We start from the raw sequence: 26,623 nt of genomic DNA on the forward strand, positions 1-26,623 counted from the left end.
TTAAAAATTTTTTTAGGGGCGCCTGGCTGGCGCAGTTGGTTAAGCATCCGACTTCAGCCAGGTCACGATCTCGCGGTCCGTGAGTTCGAGCCTCGCGTCGGGCTCTGGGCTGATGGCTCGGAGCCTGGAGCCTGTTTCCGATTCTGTGTCTCCCTCTCTCTCTGCCCCTCGCCCATTCATGCTCTGTCTCTCTCTGTCCCAAAAATAAATAAACGTTGAAAAAAAAAATTTAAAAAAAGAAAAAATTTTTTTTAAATATTTATTTATTTTTGAGAGGTGGGGAGGGGCAGAGAGAGAGAGAGGGAGACACAGAATCCAAAGCAGGCTCCAGGCTCTGAGCTGTCAGCACAGAGCCTGATGTGGGGCTTGCACTCATGAACCATGAAAACATGACCTAGGCCAAAGTCGGAAGCTTAACTGACTGAGCTGCCCAGGTGCCCCAGTGAATTACGTTTTTAACTTCTCACAGTATCATTTATGCATATTACTGTCTCTCAATAAGTATCTGGAATGGTTAAACGAAAGGATATAAAAAGAAATAAAAACCCAAATGGGGTGCCTGGGTGACTCAGTTGGTTAAGCGTCTGACTCTTGGTTTCAGCTCAGGTCATGATCTCATGGTTCCTGAGTTCGAGCCCTGCATAGGGTTCCATGCTGGGAACCTGCTTGGGATTTTCTCTCTCCCTCTCTCTCTGTGCACCCCCCCGCCCCACTCATGCTCTCTCTCTGAAAATAAATAAACTTAAAAAAAAAACAAACCCGAATAAACCAGTTATCATTTGTACTATTTCATTTATGCCACACCATACATCGCAGATGAAGCACTGCACATCATTTCCACAAGCATCACAGACCTTTAAGACAGAGCCCTAGTGAACTTTGCAAGGGAATAAAGAGAGCTTTTGGGTGCATTTTAGTAAGGAAATCCCCAACTTAAAGATTTTGAAAAAGTGAGAATAAATTTAGCTGATCTAAAAATATTATGCTGTATTATCAAAAAGTCTTACTTTTTTCCAGGCCCTGTGCCACAGGAATATTAAAAGATGCAGTATTGTGCTATGGAAGAATAAGCGTAATTTTTTAATATGAAGGATTTTCACATGAACAAGGAAGTTGGAAGAATAATACATGATCTCTGCTTAGATTCGAAGATACGAACCTTTTAAAAGATCATATTTGCTGTAGCTATGTACTGATGTAAGATATATATCTGCACATACACACATTGATATACACATTCTGTCTTGCACATACACGCACACATGTATATCTGATACATCATGACACCTCACCTCTAAGTGCTTCAGGCTTCACCCTCATAATTGTAACACCTTTATCACATTGAAGATGATTAATAATTCTCTTATATCTCACACCTAGTTTATATTTAAATTTCCCTAGTTATCCCCAAAATATCATTTATAGCTAGTTTTTCCAAGCCAGGGATCCAGTTAGGGTTTAATCATTTCTCCATCCAACTGACTTTTTAAAAAGTCTAGGCTAATTATAGAATGTTCTACGTTATGGATTTGTCTAATTGTGGTGTCATGTTTTTTTTTCCTGTCTAGTCTCTGTAGTTTCTGTAAAGTACATATTTTTTAATGTTTGTTTATTTTTGAGAGAGTGCGAGCGGGGGGGCAGAGAGAGAGGGCCGTACAGAGGATCTGAAGCAGGCTCCCCACTGACAGCACAAAGCCTGATGTGAGTCTCGAACTCACAAACTGTGAGGTCATGACTTGAGCTGAAGTCGGACGCTCAACAGACTGAGTGACCCAGGGTGCCCCTGTAGTTCCTGTAAATTTATTTTTTTTTTTTTTAAATTTTTTTTTCAACGTTTATTTATTTTTGGGACAGAGAGAGACAGAGCATGAACAGGGGAGGGGCAGAGAGAGAGGAAGACACAGAATCGGCAACAGGCTCCAGGCTCCGAGCCATCAGCCCAGAGCCTGACGCGGGGCTCAAACTCACAGACCGCGAGATCGTGACCTGGCTGAAGTCGGACGCTTAACCGACTGCGCCACCCAGGTGCCCCAGTTCCTGTAAATTTAAACTTTATTTTATTGTCCCAAGTTAGAGTTTCTAGAACTTACATATTTCAGCATGATATTTAACATGAGTAGTGTTGTATTGCAAATTTTCTTTCATTGTTGCTTTGCCTTTGATTTGGGAATCTTTCATATTTACTGACAGATTTTACTGCCATAATTTTTGTTCATATCATTATGCAGTGTCATTGTTACTCAGGCTTTCATTATGTGTCTTTTGGCTTTCTTCCTTATTAAAGACATATCTGTGTGTCTTTAAGGAGTAAGGAAAAGAAGGAAATAAGGAAAGTCAAAGTAATTGTAAAATCACAGAATGCACCACATAGTTCTTCCCACTATTTTGGCATCTGGCTTTCAACTAATTATAACTTTATGTATTTTTGCTTACTAATAGGTTGAGGAGAATTAGAATTATCCATTATCAAGCTGTGTCCCCAATACTCTGTTCATTCTGAGTCACTGCTCATCTCTTCTCCTTCTCCTGGAGCAAAAGGCGTATCACAGCATGGGCTAGAGTGAGGCCAACATATCTCTGCCTTTTATTTAATTTTTATAGGAAGTTATTGAGCAGCTTTGGGAGATTATTGGAAAGTCTTTTTATGTTTCTTAGTGCTATCCGTCTTGATGCTCCACTCGAGAATTGCTGGCCTGGAGCACAGGACACAGGCTTGGGGCAGAGCTGTCACTGCCTTTCTGCAACCCCAAACCCACCGTCTAATAATTGGGAATTAACTTGCTTGAGGTCCTGTTTTGCGTCATATGAATAAATCGGTACCCGGGGGGAGATTCTGGACATGTGTATTTTGAAAAGCAACTTCCCCTAAATGTACCAACAGAAAAGCCCATAGGTGATTCTGTTAGACACCTCAGGCTAACAGATGCTAGCTTGGGAGGTATTAGTGAATGTCTGAAAATACCTTATTGTTTCCTGATGAGGTTGTTGGTTTAGGTCATCTGCATTTTTCAGCAGGGAATAAATTACTGAATAATTTTGATTCGGGCTGTAGTGGGAACTTTTATACTACTGATAATACCAGTAGTAAGTACTGGTATGTAAGATAGCACTTTTTACTCAGTGTGGAATATTCCTCGAGCATTTCACCCTCCAGTTAAAAAAACCACTATTAGACTTTTATCATGAAAATAATATTATCTGTAGAAACTGTATGAGTATCTACAGTCTGTAATAAAAACATGTTCTAAAGTAAAAGACCAGAATAAGAACAAACAGTGCTATGGTGCACATTTGTGTGTGTAAGATCTTATTTGTGGGAGTATATAGCATGAGTTTCTAGAAAAGAAATTGCTAGGTCAGAGTTTACATATTTAAAATCCACCTAGTTGTTGCCAAACTACACCTCAAAAAAGCGATACCATTTTATATTTTCACCTTTGTGAGAGGACGTGTTTGCCTCTGTTCTCACCAACATTGGTTATTACAAATCTTTTTCAGTGTAATAGTGTAAAATGGTGTCTTGTTTTAATTTGTGTTTTCTTAATAAGTTCTTTGAGTATTTTTTCTTAAAAAAATTTTTTTAATGTTTATTTATTTATTTAAAAAAATTTTTTTAACGTTTATTTATTTTTGAGACAGAGAGAGACAGAGCATGAACGGGGGAGGGTCAGAGAGAGAGGGAGACACAGAATCTGAAACAGGCTCCAGGCTTTGAGCCATCAGCACAGAGCCCGATGCGGGGCTGGAACTCACGGACCGTGAGATCATGACCTGAGCTGAAGTCGGACGCTCAACCGACTGAGCCACCCAGGCGCCCCAATGTTTATTTATTTTTGAGAGAGACAGAGAGCATGAGAGGCAGAGGGGCAGAGAGAGAAGGAGACACAGAATCTGAAACGGGCTCCAGGCTCTGAGCTGTCAGCACAGAGCCCAACATGGGGCGCGAACTCACGGAGTGCAGGATCATGACCTGAGCTGAAGTCAGCGGCTTAACTGAGCCACCCAGGCGCCCCACGAGTATCTTTTCATATGCTTGGTAGACATTTATATTTTTTAATTGCTTTTTGTATGCTTTATCTTTTTCTGAAAGTCAGTCATGTTGTTGTGCTTAGTGATTTCTGAGAGACTTTATACGTATAAAAATTAGTTTTGTGGGGCACCTGGGTGGTTCAGTCGGTTGGGTGTCTGACTTCTGCTCAGGTCATGATCTCGTGGTTCATAGATTCAAGCCCCGCGTCGGGTTCTGTGCTGACAGTTCAGATCCTGGAGCCTGCTTCAGATTCTGTCTCCTCCTCTCTCTGCCCCTCCCCTGCTTGTGCTCTGTCTCTCTCTCAAAAATGAATAAACATTAAAAAAAAATTTTTTTTTAAATTAGCTTTGTCGTATATTAAATCTGCCTACTTTGTCTTTTAACTTTATGTTTGGGTTTTTGAACATATAAATTTAACATTTTTAGTAGTCATGTTTACTAGTTTTCTTCATGCTTATGAAGATCTTCCCTGTAAAAGGTTTGTTAAAAAAAAAAATCATGTTTTTATTTAACTTTTAAATTGGGAATAAATATGCATAGTTAGATTCTCTCTCTCTCTCTCTCTCTCTCTCATACACACACACACACACACACACACACACACACACACACACACTTCTAAAAGCTGATGGGGTGCCTGGGTGGCCCAATTGGTTGAGCGTCCAACTCTTGATTTTGGCTCAGGTCATGATCTCATGGTTTGTGAGTTCAAACGCCGCATTAGGCTCCATACTGGCATTGTGGAGCCTGCTTGGGATTCTCTCTCTCTCCCTATCTCTCTGCCCCTCCTGTGCAGCCTCTTTCTCTCTCAAAATAAATAAATAAACTTAAAAAAAAAAAAAGGTGGTTAAAAAATTGCCCTTTTTTACCTTCCCACCATCTTCCCAGTTTTGTACCTGCACTTCCTGTAAGAAACCACTATGACTCTCACCACAACCTACAGATTCAGATTCCTCCACCACAATATTCTATATATTGTTCTTCACACTTAATACATATTAAACATACATGCATCAGAACCAAAAGGGCTTCTTCAGTTTGGGTGTTTTGTTTTGTTTTGTTTTGAGATATACTTGACATATAGCATATTAGTTTCAGGTATAGGACATGGTTCAATATTTGTATATAGTGAGATGATTACAAGTCTAGTTAACATCTGTCACCATGCATAGTTAGATTTGTGTGTGTGTGTGTGTGTGTGTGTGTGATGGAATCTTTTAAGATTTATTCTCTTAGGAACTTCGAGATATCAATACAGTATTATTAACTGCAGTCACCATACTATATATTGTATCCCCATGACTTAATTATAAATGTTTATTTATTTATTTTGAGAGAGAGAGGGAGAGAGAGAATCCAATGCAGGCTCCACACTGGAAGCTCAGAGCCCATCACGGGGGTTGATTTCACAAACCGTGAGATCATGACCTGAGCCAAAATCAAGAGTTGGGTAACCACCGGAGCCACCCAGGCACCTCCCCCCTCCCCACTTATTTATAATTGGAGGTTTTTACCTTTTGACTCTGTTTCTTCATTTTGTCTGTCACCACCACCACCCCACTCACCTCTGGTAATCACCAGTTTTCTCTGTTTCAAGGTCAGTTGTTGTTTTTTCAGTTTCCACACATAAGGGAGATCATATGGTATTTTTTTTTTCCTTCTAATTTAATTCACTTACCGTATATAATGCCCTCAAGGTCCATCCATGTTGTGGCATATAGCAAGATTTCCTTCTTTTTTATAGTTCAATAATACTCTGTGTGTGTGTGTGTGTGTGTATACACACACACAGTATATATCAGTTTATCAATTTCTTTATCCATTCATCCATTGATGGACACTTAGATTGTTTCCATGTCTTAGCTATTGTAAATAATGCTGCGATGAATGAGGGGTGCCTGTATTTTTCAAAGTAGTGCTTTGTTTCCTTTGGATACCCAGAAGTAGAATTGCTACATTATATGTTCTATTTTTAATTTTTTGGGGAACCTCTGTACTGTTTTCCATAGTGGCTGTACCAGTTTACATTCCCATTAACAGTGCACAAGAGTTCCCTTTTTTCCTACATCCTTGCAACACTTGTTATGCAAGCATAACAGGTATGAGGTGATATCTCCTTGTGGGTTAGATTTGCATTTCCCTGATAGTAATGTTGAGCACCTTTTCATGTACCTATTGCTATCTTTATGTCTTTGAAAAAAATGTCTATTGAAGTCCTCCACCCATTTAAAAAAAATATTTATTTTTAAGAGAGAGAAAGAGGGCCAGAGAGAGAGGGAGACACAGAATCCAAAGCAGGCTCCAGGCTCTGTGCTGAGCCGTCAGCACAGAGCCAACTCGGGGCTTGCATCCGTGAACCGTGAGATCATGACCTGAGCTGAAGTCGGACACTTAACCAGCTGAGCCACCCAAGCGCCCCACTCCACCCATTTTTCAACTGGATTAGTTTTTTGATATTAAGTTGTAAGAGTTCTCTATATATTTTGGATATTAGCCCCTTATCGAATATAGGATTTGCAAGTGTTGTCTCCCATTCGGGAGGTTGCCTTTTCATTTCATTGATGGTTTCCTTTGTTGTACAGAGTTTTTTAGTTTGATGTGGTTTCACTTGTTTATTTTTGCTTTTGTTGCTCTTGCCTTATGGTGTCAACCCCCTAAAAAACCTTGCAAGGACTAATGTCAGGGAGCTTACTTCCTGTGTTTTCTTTTGGGAGTTTTATGGTTTCAGGTCTTAGATTTAAGTCTTTAATCCATTTTGAGTTTACTTTTTGTATGGTGTAAGATAGTAGCCAAGTTTGATTCTTTTGCATGTGATTGTCCAGTTTTCTGAAAACCATGTATTGAAGAAACTGTCCTTTTCCCATTATATATTTTGGCTCCTTTGTTGTAAGTTAATTGACCATGTATGTGTCAGTGTATTTCTGGGCTCCTTGTCCTACTGATCTGTGTTTCTGTTTTTATGCCAATACCATACTGTTTTAATTACTACAGCTTTGTAATGTAGTTTGGAACCAGGGAGCGTGATGCCTCCAGCTTTGTTCTTCCTTTTCATGATTGCTTTGGCTTTTTGGAGTCTTTTGTGGTCCCATGCAAATTTTAGGATTGTTGTTAGATTTCTGTGAAAATTACATTGAAATTTTGATAGAGAGTGCATTGAGTCTTTAATTGTTTTAGGTAGTATGGACATTTGAACAATATTAACTATTTAAAACATGAGCATTTTATCCATTTGTTTGTGGTTTGCCTCCAGTTTCTTTCATCAGTGTTTAATAGTTTTCAGTGTACAGGTCTTCTACCTCCTTGGTTAAATTTCTTCTTAGGTATTTGATTATTTTTGATGCAATTGTAAATGGGATTGTTTTCTTAATTTCTCTGATAGTTTGTTATTGTGTATAAAAGCACGACAGATTTTTGTATACTGATTTTTAATCCTCAACTTACTGAATTTGTTTATTCGTTCCAACAGTTTTTTGGTGTTTTGGCTTAAACTGTCTTTGGGGTTTTCTTTATTATTATTTTTTAAGTTTTTAAATTTATTCAAGTGATCTCTGCACCCCACGTGGGACTTGAATGAGATCAAGAGTCACATGCTCTTCCAGCTGAGCCAGCCAGGAGCCCCTGGGTTTTCTAAATATACTATGTCATCTGCAAATGGTGAGTTATACTTCTTCCATTCTAATTTGGATGACTTTTCTTTCTTTTTCTTTCTTTTTTTTAAATTTATTTTTTTAATTTATTTTTGAGACACAGAGCATGAGCAGGGGAGGGGCAGAGAGAGGGAGACACAGAATCCGAAGCAGCTCCAGGCTCTGAGCTGTCAGCACAGAGCCTGACGCGGGCTCGAACTCACGGATTGTGAGATCATGACCTGAGCTGAAATTGGATGCTCAACCGACTGAGCCACCCAGGTGCCCCGTTGCTCTGGCTAGGACTTGAATAAAAGTGGCAAGAGTGGGCATCCTAGCCTTGTTTCTGATCTTAGAGGAGAAGCTTTCAGCTTTTCACTGTTAAGTCTGGTACTAACTGTGGGTTTCTTACATAAGGCCTTTGTTATGTTCAGGTATGTTCCTTCTATACCCACTTTATTGAGAGTTTTATAAACGGATGTTGACTTTGGTCAGATACTCTTTCCGCCTCTATTGAGCTGATCATATATGATTTTTATCCTTCATTTTGGTAATGGGGTCTGGCACATTGATTTGCAGGTGTTAAACCATTCTCGCATCCCTGGAATAAATCCTACTTGATCATAGTGTTGGATTCTTTTAATGTGATTGAATTTTGTTCGTTAATATCTTGTTAAGGATTTTTACCTGCATTCATCTGGGATATTGGTCTGCAGTTTTCTTTTTTTTTTTTTTTTTTTTTAATTTTTTTTTTTTTTCAACGTTTATTTATTTTTGGGACAGAGAGAGACAGAGAATGAACGGGGGAGGGGCAGAGAGAGAGGGAGACACAGAATCGGAAACAGGCTCCAGGCTCTGAGCCACCAGCCCAGAGCCCGACGTGGGGCTCGAACTCACGGACCGCGAGATCGTGACCTGGCTGAAGTCGGACGCTTAACCGACTGCGCCACCCAGGCGCCCCGATCTGCAGTTTTCTTGTGGTGTCCTTGTCTGGTTTTGGCAACAGGGCAATGCTGGCCTCATAAAATGAATTTGGAGCTGTTCCTTCTTTTTCTGTTGTTTGGAAGAGTTTGAGAAAGATTGTTATTAATTCTTCTTCAAATGTTTGGTAGAATTCAGTGAAGCAGTCTGGTCTTGGATTTTTGTTTGTTGGGCTCTGTTTTTTTAAATAGTTGCATAGAAGTCCATTGTGTGGTTACCTGTTTCCTGCTGATAGACATTTAATTTGTTTGCCAACTTCTAACACAAACCATACTGGGGTAAATAATTTGTGTAAACATCGTCTCCGGTGTGTTCAGGTATAGTAATAAGATAAATTCCTAGAAATGAGATTGCTTGTTCAGAGGATAAATGCTTTTGTAATTTTGAAAGATCTGCCAAATTGCCCTTCCGAGGTGTTGTGTTACTCACTTTACGTTTGGAAGCAATACATGAGAGTATCTGTGCTCACATGTTTTGCTCCTTTCATAGGTAACAAATAGTATCTTAGAGTGGTTTTGATTTGCATATCTCCTGCTTTGAGTGGGATTGAGCAGCTTTTCTTAAGCTTAAGGTGTCTTTTTTTTTTTTTTTTAATTTCTCTGTGAAGAATTCATGTGCTTTATCCATTTTCTTCTAGGTTGTTTCTTACTAATTTCTAAGCACTGTTATATATTAAGGAGATTAGTCCTTTGTAATATAATTGCAGACATCTAATAGTTTTATAGTTTAGCCCATTTGGAATTTATTTTGCTGTAAGCAATGTGTGAGTATCAAGTTAAAAATTTTTTTTAGACAGGCAGTTGTCCCAATCAACCTAATTTATTAAACCATCTCCTATTTTTCTTAGTAGTTTAAATGCCATATTTTTTATAATTTAAGTTCCCACTGGGGTATTTGGTTCTGTTTTATCAGTGTCTACTCTTACATGTATACTAAATTTTGTTGGTAACCCTTGTTTTTTATATGTATACATTTTTCTTTCATAGTAGTAGTCTTGTTAGTCTGTCTTACTCGTTTTTTTTATAGCTATTCTTGCATCTTTATCCATTTTGTTCAGTTTCTAAGGGATGTCATTGAGTTTGTGATTGTAAGAAATTGAATTTGTGGGTTATTTCAGGGAAGGAAGTTTGACATCTTTATAATATTGAATTAAGGTGATCTCTCCCTTTATGTCCCTAAAGAGAATTTTGTTTTTAAGTTTTTTTTTTTAAATGTTAGCCTTGTATATTTTCCCTTAGGATTATTATTCTTAGATTTTAGTTTTTAACGTAGTGTAAATAGAACCATTTTTTTTTTTCACTGTTTCTAACTGGTCATTGCTGCCATGTAAGGAAACTATTGGTTTTTATAAAAAAAACTTATTTTAGAATAGTTGTAGATTTATAGAAAAGTTACAGAGATGGTGGTACAAGATATCCCACATAACCGCTCATTTTCTCCTGTTGATTGCATTTTGGGTTACTGTGGTACATTTGTCACAACCAGTGGACCAATATTTGATATTTCATTATTAACTTAAAGTCCATACTTTATTCAGATTTGTTTAGAGTTTTTACCTAATGTCCTTTTGCTGTTCCAAGATCCCATCTAAAACAATTGATTTTGATTTATTGATTTTTGCAGTCACACACTTTATGGAATTAGCTCATTTTTTTTCTAATAATTTTTGTTTTAAAAGGATTTTCATATATGCAATCATGTTTATAAAAAGTAACTTGAAGTTCTTTCCAATTCTTATACTTTTTTCTCTTGTATAATTGCCTGCGTGGTACTTTACATATTTGTATTAAATAATGCTGGCAATATAGACAGCCTTCCCTGCTTCCCTACTTTAATGGTCATTCCAGTGTTTTACCATTAAGCACAATATATTTTTTGTTTGAAGTATAGATTCTTTTTTTCTTTGCTGTGATACAAAAATATTTCTCTATTTTAAAAAAATATGTATTTTTTAAAAATTATTTTTGAGAGAGAGAGACAGAGAGCAAGCAGGCAAGGGGCAGAGAGAGAGGGTGACGCAGAATTGGAAGCAGGCTCCAGGCTCTGAGTGCTCAGGACAGAGCCCGACGCGGGGCTCGAACTCACAGACCACGAGATCATGACCTGAGCTATAGTCGGCCGCCCAACCAACTGAGCCACCCAGGCGCCCCAATATTTCTCTATATTTTTTAATGACTCTGGTTGTTCACTGTCAGACTAAATATTTACCACCGGGTATTCTGAGATCTCACAAGTCTTATCTAGCTCATCTTCTCTGTAGCTCATCTTTGGTTCCTCTGAACTATTTCTATTCAGAGGTCTTTCTGTTTGTTTGCTTAGCTTAGTTTTGCCACCACGTTGCTTCAACATGATTAAAAACATCACGTGGTTATTGTGCTATTACCTCATACCCATGCACCATCCATTTTCAGATTTTCTCACTTAATCTTCATCATAACCGTGCCCTGTGAAATAAAGACACTGTTATCCCGTTTTGCAGTTGAGGAAACTGCTTCAGGGTCATGCGTGTCGCCCTGCCTTTTTTCCCCTTTGACCCCAGGACCACCACCACATCACTGTTCAGCGTCCTCCTCACACGGACGCACAAGATGCTTTTCTGATTAATCTCCTGAAAGCCAACCTGTGATGGATTTGAGACGAGTTTATGTCCCCTGATCTTTTTCAGTGCGTATTCTGAATCTGGAGCTGCCCTTCCCATCATCATCTAATTATATCCTTAATCTTGGCTGCTTTTGACCCGCATAGTGTATGACTACAATGGAAGCCCATTATAAAACACAATGTTCTCCTAGGGATTTTGTTATGGTTCTCATCTATACTTAAAGTGAGGTAATTTGTCTCACTCATCATTTTGGTGGGAGGGGTTACTTAGCCTTATTATGTGGCATCTATTATAAATGGATTTTATTAAAATTTAATGTCCTTTCGCTTATTGGTCTAATGTGGGGTTCTCTCCCCGCTATGATTATATCAAATACTAGTTCCTTCTTGCCATGGCTGTTGTTACATGTGCTCCTTCATGCCGGCTACAGAGATCCGGCATTTGCAGCCGGCTTATATCCCATCCATTCCAGGTTTTTTGTGAACAAAGTCAGGAGCTGTAATTCTTAAGACTGTGTAAAGAGCAGCAAGAGAAGCAGTTGCCGCCACTTACCTGCATTTCTAGGGCTGGAAGATTTTAACCCAGCTTTGTCACGGTTACCACTTGGTTTCTAGTGGGCAGAGGCCAGGGACGGTGCTAAACAACTTTTAAAGTACAGGGCAGTACCAACAACATAGGATTATCTGGCCCCAAATGCCGGCATTGCTGGGTTAAGAAGCTTTGCTCCAGATCATGCATTCTCAGTAAGAATGAGGTTGCTTGCCCTCAAGGAGGTGAAAATAACTTACTTGATAGGGGAGGGTGGGTGGGTGGTGGTGGTAAAGAAATCTTTTTATGTGTAACGTCCACTTGTACTTAGGGGACATACAGATGTAGTGTGTCTGTGGTGGTAAAATTTCATGAGGGGGAGTGTTTTGGAAACCTACATTTCCGTGTGTTTTCGTTTAGTCTCGTGCTGCTTCCCCACTCCTAACATTTCTGATACCAGGTGTGTATGGGTTTTCCCTTAACAAACAATCCTCTGAGTAACCAGCTGAATATCCTACAATTTAACTCAGTTCTGACACTACCTGGAGATAGCTTCAAATCCCACTGGTTAAGGGGCCAGTTCCACAAGACTGTCTCCTTCCCCCCAGGTCAGATGCCAGTAACAAGTACAGGTTGTCACCTATGCTTCTGTCCCATTGCCTACAAATTGGAAGTTTCCATGACCCCATTCTCAGGTTCAGTTAATTTGCTAGAGTGGCTCACAGAACTCAGGAAAACAATTTACTTATTGTCCACCAGTTTATCACAAAAGGGTGTGATAAAGGAAACAGATGAACATCCAGCAAGAAGGGATATGTAAGGCAGATGTGTGGGAAGGGACACAGAGCTTTCATGTCTTCTCTGGGTGCACCATTCTCTGGCACCTCCACACGTTCACCAGCCTGGAAGCTCTCCAAACTCCATACCATTGGGATTTCGTGAAGGCTTCATCACGTAGGCGTCATCAATTATTAACTCCATTTCCAGCCCCTCTCCTCTGGAAATCCCAAGCTTCTAATCATGGCTTGGTCTTTCTGGTAACCAGCCCCCATCCAGGAGCCCACCAACAGTTACCTCATTAGAACAAAGACACTCCTATCACCCAGGAAATTCCAAGGGACTTAGATGTTATCACTAAGGAATTCCAAGGGTTTTTTAGGAGTTCTGTGCCAGGAACCAGGGACAGAAACCAATTTATATATTTTCTATTATTTCACAGGAGTGATTAGGAAAAAAATGTCTGGAAAGACTCCTCAGTACGATAATGAAAAAAAAAGTTGTGAAACACTGCTTTGGGGGGAAGACTGCCTAGTGTTAGTGGTTGGAAATGCAGATTCTTAGGGCACCTGACTGGCTCACTTGGAAGAACATGCAACTCTTGATCTCAGGGTCATGAGTTCAAGCCCCATGTTAGACGTAGAGATTACTAAAATAAATAAATAAACTTTAAAAAACCCTCAGATTCTTACCACTGGACTTAGACTGTTTTTACTGTTTGCTGCCTACAGATGACTTCATTGCCTCAGTTTTCTTATCTGTAAAATGGAGATTATAATAGTATTTTATTCAAAGGATTGTTGTGAGATAATCCATTTAAAGTACCTGGCGCTGGGTTGAACAGGAAATTAGTCATTCTTCTGAGAAGCTCAAGAAGAGTAATGATATTGGGGCACCTGGGTGGCTCAGTCAGTTGAGCGTCTGACTTCAGCTCAGGTCATGATCTCACAGCTTGTGAGTTCGAGCCCCCCGTCGGGCTGTGTGCTGATGGCTTGGACCTGGAGCCTGCTTTGGATTCTGTGCCTCCCTCTCTCTCTGCCCCTAACCCACTTGCATTCTGTCTCTGTCTCTCTCAAAAATAAACAGACCTTAAAAAATTAAAAAAAAAAAAAGATCTTGTTTATTGCAGTATTATCATTCGTTAGAAGAGTATCTGGGACTTAATAGGTATTTAGTAAATATATGTTGAATGAATGAATAAAGCTCATATTCAGTGAGTTGTGTCAGAGTTGCCTTTATGGAAACTGAGTAAATGGTGGTATTAAGTATGCTGTATTCACTTCTTAATTCATTTTTTCTGTTAGGCATATTTACCTCACCTTAAATCTAGTGTGTTGATACTTTGCTTGATTTTAGCATTTACTTTATTTATTTATTTATTTATTTATTTATTTAAAGAACTAGGGCCATATCTTTTTTTTTTTTAATTTTTATGTGTATTTACATTTGAGAGAGAGAGAGACAGAGACAGTGCATGAGCAGGGGAGGGGCAGAGAGACAGACAGATTCCAAAGCAGGCTCCAGGCTCCGAACTGTCAGCGTGGAGCCCGATGTGGGGCTCGAACTCAAGAGCCAGGAGATCGTGACCTGAGCAGAAGTGGGACACTCCACCGACTGAGCCATCCAGGTGCCTCTAGCGTTTACTTTTAAGGGTAGAGATGGATTATGTGACATGCAGTACCATCTTTCTGCTTCAAGCCAATTCAGCGAGCTAGGCCAAAGTGATATATGGCTTCTGTTAACATTCTTGAGAGCTAATATGCTTTTAATTTATACGTCTTCCTGATTTGCATTATATTAGTATCTCAGCTTGCAGTTTGTGTCACTAAATTTCAGTGAAACAGGAAAGAACACAAATAACTTTCAATAACCTAATTTTTGGTGTGTATTAATTTTTTATTTAAAAATATTTTTGGGGCACCTGGGTGGCTCAGTTGGTTAAGCGTCCAACTCTAGGTTTTGACTCAGGTCATGATCTCATAGTTTGTGAGTTTGAGCCCCACATCAGGCTCCACGCTGGCAGTGTGGAGCCTGCTTGGGATTCTCTCTGTCTCTCCTCCTCTGCCCCTCCCCAGCTTGCGTGCTCTCTCTGTCTGTCTCTCCATCTCTCTCTCAAAAACAAGTAAATGAACTTAAAAAAAATAAGTAAAATAAAAACATTTACTTTTTCCTTCACAGTTTGATTTTTCCTTTCACTTAATACTTTGGTTATTGATGGAGTTATTTTCATTTTTTTTAAATTTTTTTTTTAACGTTTATTTATTTTTGAGACAGAGAGAGACAGAGCATGAACGGGGGAGGGTCAGAGAGAGAGGGAGACACAGAATCTGAAACAGGCTCCAGGCTCTGAGCAGTCAGCACAGAGCCCGACGCGGGGCTCGAACTCACACACCGCGAGATTGTGACCTGAGCCGAAGTCGGACGCTTAACCGACTGAGCCACCCAGGCGCCCCAGTTATTTTCATTTTTAAGCCTTACATTTGAACTCTTGTATTATTATTTATTTTGTGCTTGTACAGTGTACTTCATCTATAAGAGTGTAGTAAATCAGTGCAAGAAGAATCCCGTTATTTTATATATATTGGCCTAAAGATAATCCTATTGAATATATCCTCAGCTGACATTTTGTGAGGTAATAACCTAGCTGCTACTTTTCAAAACTGCAAAGTCATGTTGACAGACCTTGTTAATGAATTCTTATTTTCACTTACTATGAATCCTGGAAAAATTGTTTCAGTAAAATATATCAGAAACAAATGGAATAAAGAAATAGGTCAAGCGATTGGTTAAACTGATAAAAGAATGATTTATACACCACAATGTCAAGTTACCAGTTTACAAAAAGAAATACGAATCAAAATTGTTGTCAGCATGAGATATCCTATTCTCTTTCTGGGATGGTTAGGTTTACTCAGAGAAAGGTTTGCAAATCAAAACATTATTGGTGCTTTTCAAGTTACGTTCTTACGTGATGATTCTTTCAGATTTCATTTGGGGAATCTTGGTGAAGAATGGAGTTCAGTCTCTAGACAATACTATCTGGGTAATGTTGAAAGATAAATCTGTGCCAGTCTCTTTCATGTAGAGGCGTAAATATCTCTACCTTTCCATTTTTATTTGCTGTTCTGACATAGTTTAATAGCCAGTTAAAATTTCCAGACGTATCAGTTATTTTTCATTTTAGGTTGGCTGCTATTTGCTGGTTTGGGAATAGGTACCTTAATCTCATTAGAAAGCCATTTCAGGGGTGCCTAGAAGGCTTAGTCTGTTAGGTGTCCGACTCTTGATTTTGGCTCAGGTCATGATCTCAGGGTTGGTCTCCATGTTAACAGCATGGAGCCTGCTTCAGTCCCTGTGCACACTTTCTCTCTCTCTCTCTCTCTCTCTCTCTCAATAAATAAATAAATAAATAAATAAAATAAAAAATAGATAAAAACCCATTTCAACACATAGGAGAGGATAAGAGGATGGATTGGTTTTGGAAAGGATTTTTGTGAATCACTAATTACTAATTCCATCTATATAGTTTAGATTATTGGATAATCATATTTGGGAGTATATATTCCCAAATAGTAAATCTAAATATGTTTATTATAATTCTGTATATATTTATACATTGTTATATATACATATATATATTTTTGTGGGGAAAAATGAAAGTATGGGAAAATTCCTATAAAATGTATATGGCTATTGTAGTCCATCATTATGCATCCTTTTGTTTCTCCTTTTCATATCTGTGCCCTATTTTTCATATGTATTTTAAGCTGCCCATCTCTAGCTCCTAGTACATATATGTTGATGATGAGTTTGTATGTACTATATATTACTCTGGTCCCTTTTCATCTGGGTAGTATGCAATGCATTTTGAATGTTACCTCCTTAAGAATAGCATTCAACTGTAGCTAAAAATGTAAATACAAATATAGAGTGACAAATATAAAATACAAATATAAACAGATCTAAAAGATAGTATCTAGTATTTTTAATGATTCTATTCATATTAAAATATTTACAAATAAACTGTAAACTTCTGCAGAAATATGGGTTGGCTCAACTTCTCATTTTTCACTTGTAAGTCAGTTAGTTGCCTTTGGGGAAGGTGTATTCTGGGTTTGTTGCAGAGGTTCCCAGTTGGCCCTCTGAAGTCACTTCGACTTACTGTGTAGTTGGATTTACAGAAAATTCTATTTTTGTGTTTTTTTCTACGGGAAAGTGTGCTTGCCTCTCAGCCCTGGGAGTGCTTGTCCCTTTCCCTCTTCAGCCCTCTCTTCGGAAATGAAATACCTGCCTGGAATGCTTTATTACCTCCATCCCTGAAGGAGGCTGTGGCAAGAGGCCTAATTCCTAGAGCCATGATTGGGATATGAAGGCCTTTTTAAAGTTCTTTGGGGCAGCCTGTATGTGAAAACTGGAAGGCTTAAAACCATTCATTTCCTCTCTGATCTGCCCTCTCTCCTTACCCCTAATGGACACTCATTTTCTGCTGAGCCCTTCCTTCTTCCTCCCTCGTTGCCAGCATTTTCTCTGTTTGCCAGAAACGAAAGGTGGTACAGATGTGGAACGGTTCTGCACGTTGTAGGAATCAGCTTATCCATTGATACTCTTTTTGTCAGTAAGCCGAAAGGGATTTTCCACCAGAGTACATACGCAGAGGCAGGTTGCTCAGCTTCAGGTCTGTCAGTAGGAAAGCTCGAACCCCGGGCCGAGTGGCTGTCTCATAGAGCTTTACAAAAAGTGGTTCTTAGTTCTTTGTCCCTTTGGTCATTTGGACCCAGCCGAAACAGCTGTGGCATGGACTGATTTGGGGGCAGACTGTGGGAAGAAGGCAGCGCTCCTTATTGTTACAACTCTTTAGTTTTCCTTCTGAAAAAGTGTGAAGAAAAGTTAGTTCAGGTGTTATTGACGGATGGAAGTTACGGTTTAGGACAGGACCAGTACCTGTGGGTTTGGGTTTTGTTCTGTTTTGTTTTTTTTCTCTCTCCGCCTAGACCGTGAGGCATACTGCTTTCAAATTATGCCAGACTTTTCATTTGCCAGATATTTTTTCTGTCATTTAATTTTCACTCCCGTTTCTACAGGAGATTGGCAGAGCGGACAACATTCAAGCTAGGAAAGATTTAGGTTCAGTTTTTCTCTAAATATGTCAGTGGTTGTCTGTGTTGTAACTTACTAGAAGCACCAGCTACTTTGGTAGTTGGCGACATTCAAAGATCTCAGACCACACGAGCAGAGAAGCATGTATTTAAAAAGAATAATCGGAATGAATGTAGTGTTTTGAATTGGGAAACAAAACTGCTACTCAACTTTTTCTTATAGCTGGATATTGAGCTAAAGGTATCACAAGGCAGCAAAGAAAGGCCTCAGAGGAATGAGAGTTGTATTTATTAGTTATGAATTTATAGTGAAAACATTTTGAGGAAAATGTCTAATACAATGTCTTCACATTTATTATTTTCACATTTAATGAGAAATACATACCAAATTAGGAAGCAGTGTAAAGATGTGACCTGTATTTGTATTTTTATTTATTTTTATTTATTTATATTTATTTATTTATTAAATATAATTTATTGTCAAATTGGTTTCCATACATGTATTTGTATTTTTAAAGACTGACCAAAAAAAATAGTTTTTACTTTCAGTATTCTCTACAGTTAACCTACATTTTTAGAGAGACAGATATAGTCTTCGTGTTTGTGTCTGTTTAAAATTTTTCTTAAAAAACAAACAAAATTTTCTTCCTTTCTTTCTTTCTTTTTTTTTTTTTTTAGTGTTTGTTTATATTTGAAAGAGAGAACACAAGCTAGGGAGTGACAGAAAGAGAGGGAGACAGAGGATGCCAAGTAGGCTCTGTGCTAACAGTAGAGCCTGATACAGGACCTGAACTCACAAGTCCTGAGATCATGACCTGAGCTGAAGCTGGATGCTTAATCATCTGAGCCACCCAGGCGCCCCTAAAAAGTTTCCTTTATTGTATTGATGGGCCCTCGGCCTCTAGTCCCTAGTGAGTTTTCTGTCACGTAACTTTGTCAAATAGTTATATAAGGCCACTGAAGGTTTTTTCTTAATGTTTATTTATTTTGAGAGAGAGAGAAAACGTGAGCAGCAGAGGGGCAGAGAGAGTGAGAGAGAATTTCAAGCAGGCTCCATGTTGTCAGGTGGAGTCTGATGGTGGGGCTCAATCCCACAAACTGTGAAATCATGACCTGAGCCAAAATCAAGAGTTGGACTCAGCCACCCAGGCACCCCCAGGCTGTTGAAGTTTTAATCATTTTTCCAGTGATTTCTATGGAACTAATGGAATTTTCCCACAATTGCCCCAAACCAGTGTTTTCTGCTACAAATTAATTTTCTCATTGAAGAGAAGATACCAAAAACAGCCATTGTTCAAAAATGTCATGTCTTCTAAAAAAACAGGTATACTATATGCTTAAAAACTTGTGACCTACTTTTTAACATTAAAAATAGTTGTTTTGCTTGGAGAGCAAGGAAGATGAGTGATTTCCAGAATTTTCTTTTTAATGACACTGTTGAATGTGACTTGATTTTGGGGGCCTACATTGTGAAGAACAATTGTTTTCTAGCAGCTACTTTGTTTCACAGTTGGATGAAACTGGTGATGTTGGAGATTATAGGTTCATACTTCTCATATATGAGGGAGAAGTGCATGATGATGTTTTGTTTGGTTTAGTGGTTAAAGGAGAAAAGAGTATTTCATTCAGAGCAGATATTAGCAAAATGTGGCCCATGTAGTTTTTGTATGGCTCATGAATTAAGAATTTTTTTTTTTACATATTTAGTGGTTGAAAAAAAAACACAAGAGTAATATTTCATTCTGTGTGAAAATTATATGAAATTCAAGTTTCAGTGTCTATAAATAGTTCTATGGGAAAACACCATGCTCATGTGTTCATATATTGTCTGGAGCTGCTTTCAAGCAGCAGAGTTGAGCAGCTGCGACAGATTCTGTGACCTGTAAAGTATGAAATATTTTTTGTTTGGCTTTAAACAGAAAAAGTTTGCCAACCTTGATTTAGAGGCAGTTAGATGTCATGATTTAAAGCGAGGACTCTGGAGTCAAGCGGCTCCTTGATGTCTCATTTTGAGATCTTGGGCAAATTACTTATCTCTTTGTGTCTCACTTTCTCTGCCTGTAATATTAGAAGAATAACAGTGCTGACTTCATGAGGTAATCCTAAGGGTTAAATGAGTTAATATACATAAAGCACTTAGAAATGTGCCTGGCCCATGGTCATCACTAGCTATTAGATGTCAGTTGATATCTACGTATAAAATGTTAGTTGTCATTAAGTGTTATGTAGCTGATAATCACTTTGTAACATGAACTGGAAAATATGCATTGAAATTCTGATTGAAAATAGCTACAAATATATTAAGGAAATACTCGTTTGTTAACCATATGCTTCCAGATCTTGATTCAGTGGTGTTCAATGTAGTGAAAATTATGAATCTAACACAAAGCATAGATAGTGCATGTCTTTCTTTACATTGCTGCACATAAAGTGAGCATTGTATTAAAGATTGCTTTTCTACCATGCATTGTGCTAGCCATAGGGGAGAATTACTCACTTGAGTTTTTGAAATAAAATGTAAGATAAAATGTAATGTAAGATAAGTTTACTTCATGCCTGAAAATCTAGTATGACTATTTCTGTGATTCCAAGTGGCTTTCTCAAGAGTCCCATCAGAAATATATTTGACATCTTGAATAGCTTGAACCTATCACTTGTGACTGAAATTAGTCGTTTTTTTTTTTATGTTAAGCATAAACTATCAGAATTTAAGGGATTAAACTATGCACTTAACATAAAACTTACCACTTTAACACATTTTGAAAGTATATTTGGTAATGTTAAGAATATTCACATTGTTGTGCATTGGATGTTCACAACTTTTTCATACTATGAAACAAAGTCTATACCTATTAAATAACTCCCTCTTTCTTCCTCTTGCTAGTCTTTGGTAACCGCCATTCTGGTTTCTATCTCTAGGAATCTGACTACTTTAGATACCTTATATAAGCGGAATCATCCAGTATTTTGTCTTTTTGTGACTGACTTATTTCACGTGGCTTATTGGCCTCAAGGTTCATCTCTGTTGTAGCCTGTGACAGGATTTCCTTCCCTTTTTTTTTTTTTTAATTTTTTTAATGCTTGTTTATTTTTGAGAGAGAGAGAGAGACAGAGCATGAGCAGGGGAGGGGCAGAGAGAGAGAGGGAGACACAGAATCCGAAGCAGGGTTCAGACTCTGAGCTGTCAGCGCAGAGCCTAATGCGGGGCTCGAACTCACAAGCCGTGAGATCATAACCTGAGCCGAAGTTGCACTCTGAACCAACTGAGCCACCCAGGAGCCCCGGATGAATAATATTCCATTATATGCATAGACCACATTTTGTTTATCTGTTCATCCGTGGATGGACATTTGTGTTGCTTTTACCTCTTGGCTATTGTGCATATTGTTGCTGTGAACATGGGTATACAAGTATCTCTTTGAGATCCTGCTTCTAATTCTTTTGGATAAGTACTCAGAAGCAGGATTGCTAGGTCAAATATGATAATTATAGTTTTAAAAATTTATTTATTTTGAGAGCGAGGGTGTGCGTGCAGGGGAGGGGCAGAGAGAGAGGGAGAGAGAATCCCAAGCAGGCTCCATGCTGTCAGTGCAGAGCCCAATGTGGGACTCGAACCCACGAACCCTGAGACCATGACCTGAGCCAAAATCAAGAGTTGGCCACTTAACCGACTGAGCCCTCCAGCTGCCCCTATTGTAGTTTTTGGCATTTTTATCCATCCAGTTTTTAAGAGAGGTGATCTTATTAAAAGTATCTAACACAGTTCTCCATAGGAGGCTTACCACAACTTTTGGGTCTGTATTTGATTTGAATATCTAGAGCTATCTGACAGCCATTCATACTTTGTGCCATTATTCGGGATGTGTAATTGAGAGTTAAAATACTTTTTTACAGATAAGGAGTAAGGTAAAAAACTGCCTCGATTGGAACTTGATGTATTACTAAGTCATCCATTATTGAGATGAATATAGATCATGTCTGTGTAAAAGATGAAAGCTGATATATTCTTCTTCTAATATGAAAACTTTTTTTCACTATTAAAATTTTAGCTCTTCTAATTATAAAAGAAATATCATTACCAAAAAAATCAGGAAGATATAGCAAAGCACAAGTTTATATTTGGAATATAATACATACTGTATTTGTATAATTAATGTTGCTGCATTTGGCCGTAGTTTTCATTGTCCTGCTCCACACTGGTAACTAGTCTACAGCTTTCCATTTTCCTCTTGGTTTTCAGTTGAGGTTTTGCTCCATTTTGGGGATAAAAGTCTTCTAGGATTGCATGTACAAGAGTTCGTATCAGTTTTATACTTAGGAATTGCTAGATCTTCAGTGATTTATTTTTCAATTTGTATTTCTACCAGTAGTTTACTAGAGGTCTGGTTCTCCATACTTAATTTTTGTCTATACAGATGGATGTTAAATGACATACTGTGGTTTCTTTTTTTCTTTTTTTCTTAAGCTAGCTGTAGTCCCAACATGTGGCTTGAACTCACAACCCTGAGATCAAGAGTCCCATGCTCCACTGACTGAGCAACTGGTATCCCTAAACTGTGGCTTAAAAGTTTTTTTTAATGTTAGTTTATTTTTGGGAGAGAGGAAGTGAGATAGAATGTGAGTGGGGGAGGGGCAGAGAGAGAGAAGGAGACACAGAATCCGAAGCAGGCTGCAGTCTCTGGGCTGTCAGCATGGAGCCCCACATGGGGGTTGAACTCATGAACCACAAGATCATGACCTGAGCTGAAGTCGGCCACTTAACTGACTGAGCCACCCAGGTGCCCCCCTAAACTGTGGTTTTAAATTCTATTTTGCTTATTACTGATGGAGTTGAACATGTTTTCATGTGTTGTTTTTATCATATCTTTTTCTGTGTTAGGTCTGTCTGTTGTCCTTTATTTTCATTGGTTTGTTTGCCTCTTTGTTACTGATTTTATACATCTTTATTCTTTATATATTACATATGTACTTATACATAAATATACACATATGTATGCCTACATAATAATATATGTTTTAATATATCTTCTGATTTGTAGCTTGTCTTTTCACTCAGTTTATAGTGTCTCTCAAACAGAAGTTCTTAATTTTAATTTATCAGTCCTTTATAGTGTATACTTTGAGAATCATGCTTAAGAAATATCCTAAGGTCATAAAGATTTTCTTTTATATTCTAAAATTTTTAAAGTTTTGCTCTTTATGTTAACATCTTTAATCTGTCAGTTTAAGAACTTAAGATGTGATGAATCTCTATGTAAAACACATAGTTCATATGTTTGAATACCCATTAAGGCTGTGAAGCCAAAAGTTTGGTAAACATTGTCTTAAATAATAAGGTAGATGCAATAGTGGAAAGAGAAAATAAACATAGAAAGTGTTTTTACATTAATGATAGCTATTCTAAGAGATTTGTTAAAATATTTTTTTTCACAGCCTTGGTTGACCTCCGTTGTGGGTGATGGTCTGCCATTCTGATAACCTTTTTAGTTATAGACCACTGATTTCCTACTGAACTGGTCAGAATACTTGAGTGCGACTACAAGAGTAAGCAAATCCCTCAAAACAAGAAGTTAATCATAGCATAATAGAACTGAAAAACTACCCAGCTTGTCTGTTTTCATATTACAACTTTTCAATACATAAAATGTGTGAGCTGCAGAGACACTGAAGATGTATAAGAAGAGCACCTGAAGTCCGTGATGACTGTGCAGGTCTTGATCGTGAGCTCGCAGTGCTGTGACTTTCTGGTAATTCAGTGAGGGCCTTGTTTATCCATCAGTGTTATGCCACCTGCTACCCCATCTTCATTTTCTGCTGTCCACTGTTTGTGGTATCTTAAGGAAGAAGTAAAACCAGCCTTCCCACGTAAGCAATTTATACTTGGAGATAGACCTTGGAGTGAACATAAAATAGACTTTTATTATCAGAGAGCAGTTAATGGGCTTGGTTGCATCAGCATTAACTTGAAGATAACATCTGTGATAAAATAGTCTAACTTAGGACGAAACATGACCTTTGAAAATATTAAAGTATTGTTTGTTATGAAACATAATTAACCTTAAGTCAATAAGTACCTGCCAGGAGTGCCTGGCTGGCTCATTCAGTAGAGCATGTGATTCTTGATCTCGGGGTGGTGAGTTCAAGCCCCATGTTGGGTGTGGAGCCTACTTTAAAAACTAAATAAATAAAGGGGCGCCTGTGTGGCTCAGTCGGTTAAGCATCCGACTTTGGTTCAGGTCACGATATAGTGGTTCTTGAGTTCAAGCCCTACGTTGGGCTCTGTGCTGACAGCTTGGAGCCTGGAGCCTGCTTCGGATTCTGTGTCTCCTTCTCTCTCGGTCCCTCCCCCACTTGTGCTCTATCAAAAATAAATAAATGTAAAAAAATTTTTTTTAATAACCTAAATAAATAAAAAATAAAATAAAAAGCAAACTTAAAATATTTAAAAAATATATTATGATACATTTATGATCATACTGATACTGCCCGCTGGGCTGGAGTCAGCAGAGAGCCCAGTGAAGTAATCTAAGTTAAGTAGAAGAACAAGTTTACATAAAGTCACACAACAGCCCAGTGTGTGTCCATGCATTTTTATCCCTCCTGGGAAAAGTGGAACTGATAGAACAGCTGTCCTCTGTCACCTAGAAGCCTCCAGCGTAACCATTGATGGGGCTTAAACATTGAAACCACGGGGTGTAAAATAAATGGATAACTTTTGTAGTTAGAGTAGAAAATACAAGTGTTAATTATCTGATACTGGTTTCTGGTATGAAATGGTCACTTGAATTTTTATTTCACTTTGTCTTTTCACTGTTCAGTGTTTTTTAAAAAGAAATTCTGTCCTTATCCTGTACATTTAGTATGTTTCTTGGCATTCAGTCATGTGCTACTGCTAGCAGTATAATAGTAGGGAGAGAGTTTATTTCAATCTGTTTTAGCAGTCGTAATCTTTGACTCTTTGTAGAGGCAGACACAATAGACCATTCAGTATTAAGGTATCTCTTTTCTCTTTTCCCATTTGGAGGGTCCATTAACATTTCCACTGAATTTACTACTCTGAGTAACAATTGTGAACTTGTTCTCTTTCAGTCCACTTAATTAATATAATCAATAATTTTTATCTTAATTTGGGCTATGATGAATAATGATGGAATTCTGACTTACTTTGCATTGACACTTTACATTTAAAATGGAATTGGTATTGGTGTATACTTAAACATGCAGTGACACAGGCATGAGAAGTCTTGGTTAATTTTGTTACTAAGATGAGTAATCTTGGCTAAGTCTTTCAAAGTTAGTAGGTCTCAATTTTCTGTCTGAAAATGAAGGTGTTAAACTAAATGATTACCAAGAACTATAATTCTTATGTGAACATCTTGTATAGAAACCAGCATTATGCAGAACTTTTGTAAATACTGTAAGTAGTATATGTGTCTGTATGTGTTTCTCTGTTTGAAATTGTTTTGTCAGTTTAAGTATGTGTATCTTCTGCCCAGAAAAGGTTATTCGGGATTTTTTGTTTTTTGTCTTTTTACAAAAATAATTAGATTTATTAAAGTTATAAATTAAAACAGTTTCACACTCAAATTGAACCCATTTTTAACAACTATGTTTGGGAGTTTGGTTTTTTTTTTTTTTTTAATACAGCTTAAGACTCCTTTAATTTAAATTGTACTTAATGGGGGCATCTGGATGGCTCAGTAGGTTAAACTCTTGATTTCAACTCAGGTCATGATCTCACTCTTGATTTTGGCTCAGGTCCAGTGTTTCTCACTGTTGGTGAGATCGAATCCTCAGTCAGGCTCTGTGCTGTCAGCATGGAGCTTGCTTGGGATTTTCTCTCTCCCTCTTTCTCTCTCCCTCTGCCACTTGTACGGGCTCACTGTCTCTAAATAAACAAACAAACAAACAAACATTAAAAATACATTTTTCAACTTCAAATCATAAGCCTAGGGGCGTCTGGGTGGCTCAGTTGGTTAAGTGTCCGATTCTTGGTTTTGGCTCAGGTCATGATCTCGCAGTTTGTGGGATCAAGCCCTGCGTCACCCTCTTGGGATTCTCTCTCTCCTTCTCTCTCTGCCCCTCGCCTGCTCTCTTTCTCTCAAAATAAATAAATAAATAAATAAACCAAGAAACAAACTTAAAAAAATTATAAGCCTAAATCAGTCATTCAGTGACATTTAAATTGGGATCACAGGTTCAATTTTTTTAGATAGATACGCTAAAATGAAGGCTTTCTTATTCCAAGTTTTAAAAATACCAAACTTATACCTATTATGCCCATTTACAACTCAAAAGTAGTATACTGTGGGCTTGATTTACTTTTATTTTCCTTTCCCAATTACATCCCACACTCTTTCCTTTTCTCTCCCCACCCCAAATAACTTTCTTTTTTTTTTTTTTTTTTTTAACTTTTATTATGTTTGTATTGTAAACGTACCTGGTTCACCAGGACCTTTTTTAGTTTCACCATCTCAAGCAATTCGAAGTTATCTTTCTAAGCAAGTTTGGAACCATGTTGTCAGATGACTGAGGTTACACCTTATAAAATCTAGAGCTACAGACACCAGAGTGATTTGTGTTTCATTTAAGTGGGCATAAGTAGAACCTCGTTATATAGTCTCTGCCAGCAGTGACTCTTGAGGCCATGCCTCCCAAGTGGGGTGGCCTCCACACCTGTCACCCCTGGAGACAGGTCCACACCAGTGGATCCTCAAGTCTGACAGGTCTGCAGTCTTCATGCCCAGGAAGCATTGGAGTTTTTTCAGTTAATCTGTTTTTTTGCTTGATTCTGTTCTGTATTCTTTTATTTGTCAGGCTACAGTTTTTAAGTGTATTAAAAGAAAACCTATTTGGATTTTGCACGTCTCCCATGTCTTATCTGTGTTTACAGTCCTAGTTCAAAGGTTTTTCTTCTAACGGTTCTAACTAGAACAGCTTTGTAGAGCCCAAAGAATGTTTATATCCTAAACAAAGTTACAGA

At 38.1% G+C, this 26,623-nt stretch overlaps 1 protein-coding gene across 7 annotated transcripts in view; it reads left to right on the forward strand.

The window, feature by feature from the left end:
• Positions 1–26,623, forward strand: part of PCNX1 (pecanex 1) — a 171,709-nt gene that overhangs the window by 11,813 nt on the left and 133,273 nt on the right. The gene's annotated exons all lie outside the window — the stretch shown is intronic.

Source organism: Lynx canadensis, chromosome B3 (assembly GCF_007474595.2).
Source record: "Lynx canadensis isolate LIC74 chromosome B3, mLynCan4.pri.v2, whole genome shotgun sequence".
Taxonomy (NCBI): Eukaryota; Metazoa; Chordata; class Mammalia; order Carnivora; family Felidae; genus Lynx; species Lynx canadensis.